Below are 12795 nucleotides of genomic sequence, written 5' to 3'. Positions count from 1 at the left end.
ATACATAAAACATATAAACTTTATTATCTACACCAAAACACATAAACTGGATATTGTTTGCATGTATTAAGCATCAACTCCTAATTAAGTGTTCTACTGTAAAGTTTAGCAGAATTCATACAAGGAGGGAGATGAATGCATGAACCCAACATCAACATAACTTGAGTTTCCCCAATGCACAAATCCTTCCATGGTTAAACTGCTAAAGATCCCTAATGAGTTTGATTAAGGCTCAGCCACCATCTCTCTAAATATAGGAAATACAAATCGCAGCCAACCATAGATCTTGTGATGCAATGATATCTCTTTTGCGCCGCTAACCCCCGGAGAGCAGCAAAGGAGTTCTTCGTCACAAAAAGTTTAAAAGTCTGGCCATAATGAAACCAAAGGCTATGCATGTGCTACTTAAGAGTACATTCATCTGGCCCATTGTCACAACTGCTGGGACTGCTACAGAGAGCCTTCACACTGATGATTGGTTGCGAAAATGCCAAATGCAAAGCCCATTTGTACCAGGACTCCAGATTACCTATGTCTTCATGTTGCGCATAGAAACCGCCTACATTTAAGGGATGACACCTCGCATGTATTATCAGGTGGGCTAACAAATCCTATATGTAAAAAGGACACATCGAAGATCATTCTGGTAAAATGCTACCTTATTCTGCTGTTCACAGATTCCCAGTTATCCACTGTAAATTATCTTTAGTAGTCACTTGGCTATAAGCATAATAGTATATAGTCTTTGTTGGTTTTTTTTGAAAAGAAACAAAACAAAAAAGAGTGTATTTCAAGAGTCATATGAGGAAGTGTGCTCCTAGTTAAACAGCTGAAGCAGTCATCTGTGTGGGCTTTTTGTTCATATGACTGTAGGAACTATTTCTACAGTTTGCATTTTACTAAAATGATAAACTGACGTTCATTTGCCTGAGTGATCCAAGATGCAACAGAACAGCCTTTCACCCATCTGCATGTTAAAAAAACTTAATTTCCTGCTCTCAAAGCTGCCATAAAACTTCTTTTGCTCCACGCTTTTTATTGTTCTGCATTCTTGATCACAGAGCCCAAGAAAGAAAAGCATTTAACAGCCCCAAGCCCCAGATACTGTGATTTATGCTTTTGTGTAAATGTAGCTTAATGTGGATCAAAGTTCACACTGATAGTTCTTATTTTAAAACTGAGCTGACAAATGAACAAAGGGGTTCTGAGAGAGGAAATTTAAGGGGGGAAAAAACAATGCTACCTCGTAGTCTTTATTAGCACTAAAAGACTGGCTGAGATCAGAAGCACTTTCCAGAATTAAAAATAAAGAAAAGACCAAAGAAAATGATAAACCAGTTGGTTTTTTTTGCACGCTTTCCAACTTCTTAATTTGTATAGTTAGTTGTAAATTGACTGCAATTTGATGTCATGTGTATAAATTGAAAAGACAAAATAGAACATTATTCTGAAAACATTCTTCACATCACCTGAGAGACAGCCTACATTAATACCAAAGGAACAAATGTAGCTTGAATTGGATACACAAGAAAATGGAATCAAAGTAGAGGTGAAGAGTCTCACAGTGCATCAGTTCTCTGGTTTGGAGATGAGAACACAATGGGGCAATAAGAGTTATGGTGGCAAGACATGCTAACACTAGGACTGGCGCCTATAATAACTCCGGTGTTAACTAGCTTATGACCCTGGAGAGTCCTTTAACCTCTCTGAGGCCCATTTTCCACAACTAGAAAGTTGTGGAAAATTCTTGGCCAAATTCTTGGCCAGGTATAGTGGCTCACACCTATAATCCCAACATTTTGGGAGGTCAAGGCAGGAGTATCACTTGAGGCTGAGAGTTGGAGACCAGCCTGGGCAACACAACAAGAACCTCATCTCTACAAAAAAGAATTTAAAAATTAGCCAGGCACAGTGGCATGTGTGTAGTCCCAGATACTTAAGAGGCTAAGGTGGGAGGATCAACTGAGCCCAAGAATTCAAGGCAGCTGTGAGCTATGATCATGCCATGGCACTACAGCCTGGGCAACAAGCAGGCCCCTGTCTCTTAAAAACAACAACAACAACAACAAATGCATTCTTCAGCCACCCAATAGTGAGGACAAATCCTATCACAACAGTTTCTAGACTAAATCCTTATTTCAACATAACTCCACCTATAGATACCTATAGATATAGTTGCATACAGAAACAAACACACACACACACACACACACACACACACACACACACACCCCTCTCTCTTTTGCTCTCTCTCTCTCTGGGATGTTGATGTAATTTCTAAGATCAAATTTCTATGGAATCTGGCTGCCTTGAAGGGAGAAGCCAGAGTACTCTGGGCCTACCTGTAAGTTAATTGTGTTTGTTTCAAGTAACACAATCCAAGTGTAACCACCAAAGTTCAACTGATATTTACAGAAAGAACCTTTTTGTTTTAAAATGAGAAAACTAAGGTTCAGAGTTTGACTATAAATATAAACTTAATCATAAATAGCGGCCCAATGAGGTAATAGTCTATAAGCCTTAAACCCGATAGTTGCTATTGTTTCAAGGTTCACATCTTTGACTTGGACAAGTGAATTTCTCTCTTCGTTTTTCAACTGCAGTAGAGGCTGTCTCATGGTGGCTCAGAACTGCCATTCCCATAGGTACCACGAGGAATGTGGGCCCAGCAGGGCATATTATCCAGTTGTTATTTTACGAAATAGGATACATTTAAATTCTTCCCTAATTTATAAAGTGTTGGTACAAACAAAATTGGAATGTTTTAAAAAGTAACATACCTGCCACGTAAAAACACCTTTTGGAGTGGCTGTAATCCCCATCTGCAAATTCCGTTCTAATTGGTGGCCTCCAAGGAAGAGGGGCACTACCAGCACTACCAGTGAGAGGAGAACCAAATAGGAGAATTGCACCTTCCCCCCATTCCCTGTGAGATGTCGGGACTGTGGAGGAGGTGGAGCACAAAGTCTGCCCATGTGACCTACCATAGCCCCTCTTCCTTGGAGGTCACCAATTAGAACGGAATTTGCAGATGGGGATTACAGCCACTCCAAAAGGTGTTTTTACGTGGTAGGTATGTTACTTTTTAAAACATTCCAATTTTGTTTGTACCAACACTTTAAAAATTAGGGAAGAATTTAAATGTATCCTATTTCGTAAAATAACAACTGGATAATATGCCCTGCTGGGCCCACATTCCTCGTGGCATCAAATAACAGGGCTGAGCTTCACTGCAGCCTTGCCACATGACATGCCCAACCAGGGGCTGCTAGAGCTTGTGCTTCCAGCCTTTCCCTGAAACAATCACAGAACATCGCCTAGCCAACCCTACTCAGTCAAGGGAAAACTATGGCCCATATTTGCACAAGAGTAACAAGCTATCTCTAGTGGCAGCCCGGGTACACATAAAACAATGGCATCCTAGAAGTAGAAAATTGACAAGTTCAACATACACTGGGAAACCGAAGAAGGGTGGAAGGGAAGTAATTCAAAGAGTGTGGCCAATTCTTTCTGCTAGGTAATGCACCCAGTGGGAGCTGTTCCCCCCAAAAGGTTTCAGTTCTCTAGTGTATCTCAGTGTCAAACATGAAGTCACATATATCATATGCAAAGCAGTATTTTAAAGCATTTTCAGTTGTTATTTTTGCCTTATCCAAAAGATCAACTCCACTGCACCCTGATTTCTCAGGTCACTGATCCATACATGAAACCATAATTTCTTCAGCTAATGAAGGTCGTTAAGGCAGAGGGTGGGAACAATTTCCACAAGGACTCCCTCCAGTGAGGAGGCAGCCGACCATGTCCTGAACCTCTGGTTCTGTGAGCAGACAGAATTGGGTTCAAATGCTGACCCTGTCAGTACTTGCTGTGTGGGACCCTGAGCAAGTTGCTGGGCTTCTCTTCTCTAAGACTCAGTGTCTAGTTCTAAGAAATGGGAGTCATAATAACAATTACCCCCACAAGGGTTGCAGTGGAGACTCAGTGAGATAATCCATGCAAAGTGAATGCTCAGCACAGTGCTTAGCTCAGTAAACACTGGCTTAAAAGTCCCTGGTCTGATATTACAGTTCCCTAACCCTGCACACAGCCTTCCAAAGCTCCTTTTTATATCCTACTATATTTAACATAAATCTATAATCCCCTCCAAATGCATGGTTAAGTGCAGTTAAAGTATGCTAAAAGTATAAGAAAGGGGGCTTAACCTTGAGAAGCTCAGTGGGAACTATTGCATCTTTCATACACTGGCATCTGGCAGCAGCCGACTGACTGGCTTAACCCACCCCATTTTACAATTTTATGGCAATGATGGGATCACCATGAAGGTCCTGATGAGTCCTGTACTACTGTGGAATCTCCTCCTCCTAATCTCCAGTTGCAGCTTTTTTTCATGCACTGCTGCCCTAACCGTCTACTGCAGCTCACCTCAACTCTATCACACATCCACCCAATAATTACCACACGCCTGCTGTGTGCCAGGCACCACACAACGTGCTGGAACAAGAGCGGTCCAAACCGACCAGGTCCCTGCCCTTGTGGACTGACCGTGCAGTGGGCAAGACTGTGACACTCATCAGATAAGCACACAAACACAGCAAAATTACAACAATAATTGTAGAACCACAACCAAAGGACCTTTCATGGTGGCCTGAGAGCAAAAAGTAGGGTGTTAATGGAAGACAGGGTGGTGCAGGGATCTGTCTTCACTGGGAATTGGAATCCCAGCTCTACTGTTAGCTATAAAACCTTAGGCAAGTAGTTTCATCTCTCTGGGGACTCAGTGCCTTCATCTGTAAAACGGAAATAACACCCGACTCACGTGACTGCTACATAAGATCATACAAATAACCTGAGCTCAGGGCCTGGTATGCTGTAGCACTTAATAAATAGGAGTTATGACTATTGTCAATATTAGTATCATTATTACAAATATACCTGAGACCTGAAATCGATAGGCAGTTTGGCCCTATGAGACCAAATGCTAGTATCTGCTACATTCAAAGGCAATTCACAAGAGGCAAATCCCTTTCTGAGGGGAGAAACACTAATATAGTTCTAATCAGATACTCCTCATTTAAAAATCAGTGGGGGATTATTAGTCTAATAATACTAATAACTGGAATAAAATATCAGAATAGAGAACCGGCCTGTTTTAGCAATGGTTTCTTTGTCAAAGCTCTTTTCTGTCATCTTGATAGGACACTGATGTAACCTATTAGAGCCCAAAAAAAGAGGAAAGCAGGAAAGCAGCCATCTCCACTGGAAAAAAAAAGACCCATAAGTCTAACAGCTGGTGGTGGCAGCCTGTCAAACTGAGTAAAGTTAATGTCAAGAACAGACGTGCGGCAGTCTCTCACTGTTATTTTTGCATGATTATTCCCAGGTGTTGGTGCACGCTGAGCAGTAGCCTGGCTATTTATCATGCGAGAGAGCCTAAGAGCATGGGAGCCGGGAGCAGGGAGGCTGAAGGGAGGTGGGGAAGAAAGGTTATTTACACAGATAGCGGCACTTAGTGTGTGTAATCAGAGGGCTGGGTTGCCGGGAAGGGCGGGCGGGGAGGGGGCAATCTGCAGGGAAACCCTGGCAATATTTTCTCTGTTCACCTTCTTTCAAGGGCTTCCTGAGTGATGGTGAGGAAGGAAGAATCCAAAGCTGGAGTGTTGGTGGGACAGCTTTTCATCACTGGGGCATTTGACTGTGTTGGTCAGTGATGCTTTCAGTAATAGGAAACTGACAGCCATTGAGGATAGGTTGCCAGGGCAGGGCTGAAGAGTGCTCCCTAGAGCACTCCTGCTCCACCAGACCCAACAAAGAGACATTCAGGTGGCTCTACTGCCAGGTAGAGGGCGAAGTCAAAACCCAGGGCTGCCGAGAAAGAAGCAAGCCTCCAGAAGGAACAGAGATTTGCTCCTTTGCCTGGAGTCAGGTCTAAACCCTGACAAGGAAGCTTGCCACAGCTTTCTCCCATCTGTTGCCAAAAATTTCCACACCTATTCTGCTATTAACTCCTCATTCCCGGATCGCCAACAACCAGAGGGGGGATGGTGTTTTACTTTGCTCAGAGCCAGTATTTTTATATTATATGAGCATGCTGGGGCCCGATTACTTAATGTTCACGTTTTCTCCATATCTTGGTGTTGGGCTGTTTTATGAGATTGCCCACAGTCACCTCTTCATTTAAAAAGCATTAGAAAGAGACTACACTACCATATAAGGGAAATCACAGCTCTTTAGAGGTGACCACTGCTGCAGTCTCTCACTTTGCATTTTAACCACCCTTTTTCTGCCTGACATCATTGCTTCATTAGCAAAGCAGGAGAAGCTTAAAAAACCGTTTCCTTAAATTAGGCACTGATCTTTTCTCCAAAACTAATCATCAAAGCTGAATTTCCATCCCTAAAGGACAAACCTGTACCAAGTGAACTTCGGTCACTTCTAATTCCGCCTTTTGTAAACGCAGTGGAGACAACTCTTCCTTTCAGAACCGTGATCAAAGCAATTGATGCTTTGCAGCTTGCTGAGAAAACAACATGGGCAAATTCTCACAAAGGGTCTAAGGTACCAGACTTTTTCTATCTCCTTTAATTCTCACAACATTCTATTATATAGAAGCAGAAAAACTGAAGAGCTCAGAGGATGGGCAACTTTATCCAAGGAGCTGAAATTCAAGACCAAAGCTCTCTGATCTTAAAGTCCAGGGGTTTTCTCATAAAAATAGTAACATCAGCAGCTACTTTAAACACATACAACATAGAGGGATTATAACTGTCTTACCACATGTAGTGTAGGAGGGATTATACTGTGCATTCTGTCTTTTGATCTTTACAAAATTGTTAAGGGAAGTATTTTACAGATGAGGAAAAGGAAACGTGGGAAAAGTTAAGTAACTTAAAAGGTCGCTCAGGGTCGGTGGCCGAGCCAGAATTTGACCCCACATTGGTCTAACATCAAACGCAAACCCTTCTAAATGTAAAATAGAAGATGAGATGGAAAGAAACCTTTCTCCATGGGTAATTTCTGACCCTTTTCTGTATGTTGGAAGCAATATACCTGAATCACCCTTTATTACTCATAGTTCAGAATAGTGAGTCTTGGGCTTGCAAGCAAATACTACAAGTCCTTCAGAAGCCTTACTTTAAAACTCTACTGAAACCCAAGCTCGGCTTTTGTTTTACTGTAGTTGTTTTTTTAAATCATCCAATTCTAAAACTACAACTACGCACAGACTGGGAATTACACCGTCATTTCCACTTTCTCATTACCAGGTATAAAGACCAACCCTGCCCTCAAGTGCTGTTCAAGCTTAGCAGCTGATCTAGTAAGACTTAGCCTGGGAATGGACCAGGGTTCTGGCCTCAAGGCCAGCGGGGCCAAGATGGATGCTTCCACCTCTAGCTAGGACCCTGGCCACGCCGAAATTCCAGAATGCCAAAATCCAGGGCTGGGTGCGGTGGCTCATGCCTATAATCCCAGCACTTTGGGAGGCTGAGGCGGCGGTTGGATTACCTGAGGCCAGGAGTTCAAGACCAGCCTGACCAACATGGTGACACCCCGTCTCTATTTAAAAGTACAAAAAATTAGCCGGGCATGGTGGTGCTTGCCTGTAGTCCCAGCTACTCGGGAGGCTGAGGCACGAGAACTGCTTGAAACCGGAAAACGGAAGTTGCAGTGAGCCAGGATGGCACCACTGCACTCCAGCCTGGCGATACGGCGAGACTATGTCTCAAAAAAAATAATAATAATACAAAAATTAGCTGGACGTGGTGGTGGCACCTGTAATCCCAGCTACTCTGTAGGCTGAGGCAGGAGAATTGCTTGAACCCAGGAGGCAGAGGTTGCACTGAGCCAAGATCGGGCCATTGCACTCCAGCCTGGGCGACAGACCAAGACTGTCTCTAAATAAATAAATAAACAAATAAATAAATAAATCCAGGGTCTGCATGGCACTGCTTTGGGGGAGCGGAAAGGGGATCACTGACTTGTTTGTGTCTGACTGCCAGAAGGGTTCTATAGGCAGGTCACAAAGCAAGAGAACGTACACCCAGCTACATGTGTAAAATCTGCTTTAAACAGCAGCGTCTATTTTTAACTTCATTCTCTAGCCATGACAGTTTTCAAAGCAAAGCAGAAGGTAGTATGTAAAGATAGAATATAATTAAACTACTCAACTCAATGTCTTAGATTTCTTTTGTTATGGAGCCAAATTAAATTCCTCCCTCAAAGGCCTTGAACTGTGTAGAGTTCCACAGCAAAGCGATATTGGTGGAGGAGGGGGCAGGCACAGGGACCCTCTTCCACCACACCACATCAGTTGTCACATACTTAGCCTCATTTGTGTTCTTTGAAAACCTGTCCTACTGCTGAGCCACAGACACTTAATCTGTTTCAAAAGTGCCGCTGACATCTTTCACTGCTCAGAGAGCTGTGTGTGCTTTAAATAGTAGCAGTAAATGATCAGTGTTTTCATATCTTGTTCATAAGAGTTCTCTGATTTCCTCTCATCCTATTTCCAAAGACACTTAAAGCACAAAACTAAGCCACAAAGAAAGGAGACCATCATAAAGGTACTAAAAAAGCCTGTGTTCTTGAATTAATCCTTTTCACAAGGCCCTTTGTACAAAGCTGAATTCCTGTAAAGTTTCACACAAATTCCATTTCTATCAATTAGATCTTGTTCCCAATCCCTTAAGAGTGAAACTTTTTAAAAAGAAAGTTCAATGGTAAATGGATGTTGCTAAACATGGGTGTGCCTACATTAGCCTAAATCAATTTCAAAACACATGAATCATGCATGTATCTTAGTTGATGTTGGTCATTCATAAATACACTGTCCTTGTGTGACTCTTATTTCTCCTCGAAATTAGGTTGAAATCAGAGAAAGGTTAGAAGTCTCTCATCATCACGCTTCTGGATGCGGACATGATTTTAAGAAGAAAGAAAGGCAGGGAAAAAGGAAAGAAAAGTCATTTTGGAAACATCAACATATTCAGATTTCTCTCAGCTTAACATCAGTTATTTCTCTTTTTCTTTTTTTTCAGGTTGGAGTGTAGTGGCATGATGTCGACTCACTGCAACCTCCGCCTCCTAGGTTCAAGTGATTCTCCTGCCTCAGCCTCCCCAGTAGCTGGAATTACAGGCATGCACCACCATGCTGGCTAATTTTTATGTTTTTAGTAGAGACGGGGTTTCACCATGTTGGCCAGGCTGGCCTCGAGCCCCTGACCTAAGGTGATCTGCCCACCTCAGCCTCCCAAACTGCTGGGATTATAGGCGTGAGCCACCGCATCTGGCCAACGTCAGTTATTTTTCTTACCTTCTTTTAGGGAATCTCACTTGAACCACCCTAAAGGAGTATTTTCAACCAAAATTTTACATATTTGAATTACAAACTCAAAACATGCTGGTCATAACAAATTAAATGAAAAGGAAAGACCTGAGTCACACTGTATGGGAGCTATGTGGTATCCTAAAAAGGTCAAAAACCTGCTTTTCCAAAGCACTGTGGGTCGGCCACAGAAGAAGACAATTTTGACTCCCTGCCCAGGATACTATCTTGGTACTGTTCACTTTCCTCCCTGCAAAATCTGAATATTGCTCACATCAATTCAACATATGTCTAGGAAGCCTCTTATGTATGTCTCCTGCCTCTTCTTTCCATACCTCCCAAATGTTGATCCAAAGTACTGCTCAATTTTAATAAATTAAGCAAAGTTTTAAAAATGTAATTTCATTTTGAATCAGTTAAGCAATTGGATAAAGCTCTCCATAGTTTATCACAGAGATGGAATGTTTGAGAGAGAACACGACAAAGCTTCTGCATTCTGCTTTCATACAGCCTCTCTATACATGCATGTATGTGATATTTCCATCCATATGTAATACTTATCTACATTATCTATGTTCAAGGACTCTTTATTTATTTATTTTTTTAAAGACAGGGGTTTCACCACGTTGGTTGGGCTGGGTCTTGAACTCCCGACCTCAGGTGATCCGCCCGCCTTGGCCTCCAAAGTGCTTGGATTACAGGTGTCAGCCACCACGCCCGGCCTCAGGGACTCTTTAAAGAGACATTCGTTCTTACTACACCTCTACAGAAAGGCAAGGGTGGGTTTTCTCATTTGATTTTATAAAGTGAGGAAACTTAAGCCTTAAGAGATAAGTTACTTCTCAGGGTCAGGAGTAAAAACAAGGGGCCATAGGCTGTCTCAATGAGGTCTATCATGCCCTCTACCAAAGTCTAAACCATAAACCACTTTTAAAAGTTTCTTTTCACAGAGCCCTGCACACAAAAAAGCTGCTTGCTCAAAGTTCCAGAATTCGGTTTCCCCACCTGAGAACACAGCAGATTTGATTAATAAAAGTCAACAGATCACTCTCCAGAGAGAACCTCTCTTCTAACACTTTCTTGTGTGTTCTTTCAGAAATGTTACCAGTATAGAAACATACAGAGGAAGAAGGAATCACTTTTCATTTCATAGCCTCCTGTGCTGCTTGAATTTTTAACATGACCATACAATATTTTTTTTATCATTTTTTTAAACTAACTTTTTAATGAAAAGATGCTAAGCCATTCCACTGTAGAGTAAAAGTAAACAGAGGCTAAGGCAGAGAGGAGAGGGCAGATGCTTGGAGACTATTATTTCAACTCCTCATGTAGAGGTCCTGAAATCCACAAGTGAGTCCAAGGTGGCATAAGGACCCAGTTTGTGTAATGGGGATCATGTATTAACCCCATGCCCTCCCCTTTGTATGGGTTGCTGTTTAAGCTGCCTCACTGTTGGAGATGTCATTCCTTCATCAAACAAACTTGTGCCAGGTACCACAATGTGCCAAAGGCCGGGAGATGAGCAGTGGCCGCAGAGCAGGCTGTGGTCAGAGCTGAAGATGGTCAGTTAAGCCCAGGGCATTGTGGGAGCACCAGGGGGGTGGGGCAGGGAGTATGCTGAGCTGGGTTTTGAGGAAGTGGAGGACTTAGCCTGAAAGGATGGGAGGTGGAGTGGAGCTGGGCAGCTCTGGATGGCACATTCTGTGAAGGGGCCAGCACTTTAAGGAGCAGGGAAGCAGGGAGAGCTGAGGCAGGGATATCAGAGAACTCACAAGAGCCCAGGCCAGGTTAAGAATCCAGGGGTTATTGTGAAGTTGGAAGAGGGCACTGAGGATTTTAAAGTAGGGGCACAGGAGGATCCGACTGTCCATGTGGTACAAAGCACACTGGAAGCCATGGGAAAACAGGTGAGACAGGGCAAGACTGGAGGAAGGACAACAAGAAGCCATTACAAATTCGGGCTGTAGGTGCGCACCTGTAGTCCCAGCTACTCGGGAGGCTGAGGCAGGAGAATCGCTTGAACCTGGGAGGTGGAGGTTGCAGTGAGCCAAGATCGCACCACTGCACTCCAGTCTGGGCGACAGAGCCAGAGTCTGTCACAAAAAATAAGAAAGAAAAGAAGCCATTGCAGTACTCCAAGAAGACCTGGCTGGCACCTGTGGTGGGGATGGGGGAATAGGGAGAGGTCAGACTGAGGAAAGTGGCAGAGGAGGGGACACTCGAAGATGTGCCCCAGGGCTCTATTTCCATTGGTGACAGTGTCATGTCCTGGGATGGGGAGGATGGGCAGAGGATCGCCTGTTGGGCAATGTCTATCAGGCAGACAGACAGAGCTGTCTGGAACTTAAAGAGAATGATCTACATTAGATCATTCTAGATCATCTCTGTGACCCCTGGCACAGAGAAAGTAATCAAGCCAGCAGAGTGGTTGAGATGGCTCAGGGAAAATGTGAAGAATGGAAAGAGAAGGGGCGAAACCCTGTCGACCTCAATAGTGATGGGGTACAAAGAGTGGAAAAGGAGCAGAGTGGCTGGAGAGGTACTGGCGAACCCGGAGAGTGGGGTGGCTGTAATCTAAGGAGTGGGGCTCTAAGACTAGGCAGGTCTGGGCGGGTTAGTGTCCAATGATGCCATGGAGAAGCCACAGGGAGACAGTGCCCACCTTGTGGAGCTGGCCCAGGGTCCCTGCTTACCCTCCAGCTATTCCTAATAATTCTCTTAATTTCATCCTAACTGCCAGTGGCAGCCTCACAGTGTTGCCCCTACACCAACCTGGAACGTTTTGTTTCAATTCAGGTGAAGAAATGACTCCCCACCATGGCTGCGGTCACCTATTTTTCCATTAGATGACTCATGATCTCTGAGAAACCAGACCCCATCCCCAAATGCCATGTCCCTTAATCTTTGTGTGTCACTGATGGCCAAAATAAGGAGCCCCTCATTTCAGGAAGCTAACTCATAAAAGCAATGAGTATCCTAAATAAAGCTTTTCCAGACCTCTATCCCCAGCCGCCGTCACCTGATCCTGGCCTTCCCAATCTGATGAGTCCAAGGCATATGCTCCTTAATCACCATTGGTCTCTGAACAGAGATAAACTCTCTCTCCTTCCCTTCTCTCTTACTACTCTTGTATCTTTATATCCATGAGTTCCCTGAGGTGTTTCCACTCTACAAATCCCACTTGTATCTCTTTCCTCCAGTCCTTAGAGCAATGAGCCTTTAGGAGAAGGAATACCAAGGGCAAGTGACCCTGCTTAGGGATTTCTCAGTCCACAGTCTAGTTACAAGATCACCAAATGATGGCCCATGGTCCAAATCTGGCCCACTGCCTGTTTTCCTAAGGCCTGAAAGCTAAGAATGTTTTCTACATATGAACTTTGGCAATCAATTTAATGATAGCAAACATTAACTTTGAACACTTATTAAGTGGAATGTTATTCTTTCCCAGAAAAAGAATTTCATTCTTTTCATTA

The 12795-nt window shown here is 43.4% G+C and overlaps 1 protein-coding gene across 4 annotated transcripts in view; it reads right to left on the bottom strand.

Moving 5' to 3' along the window:
- Window positions 1–12795, bottom strand: part of ZNF608 (zinc finger protein 608) — a 115592-nt gene that overhangs the window by 64676 nt on the left and 38121 nt on the right. The gene's annotated exons all lie outside the window — the stretch shown is intronic.

This window comes from Sapajus apella, unplaced genomic scaffold, assembly GCF_009761245.1.
Source record: "Sapajus apella isolate SASKATOON/1434 unplaced genomic scaffold, GSC_monkey_1.0 scaffold1, whole genome shotgun sequence".
NCBI classification, from domain to species: Eukaryota; Metazoa; Chordata; class Mammalia; order Primates; family Cebidae; genus Sapajus; species Sapajus apella.
The sequence above is the reverse complement of the archived record's forward strand: the minus strand, read 5'-3'. Positions and strand labels throughout refer to the sequence as shown.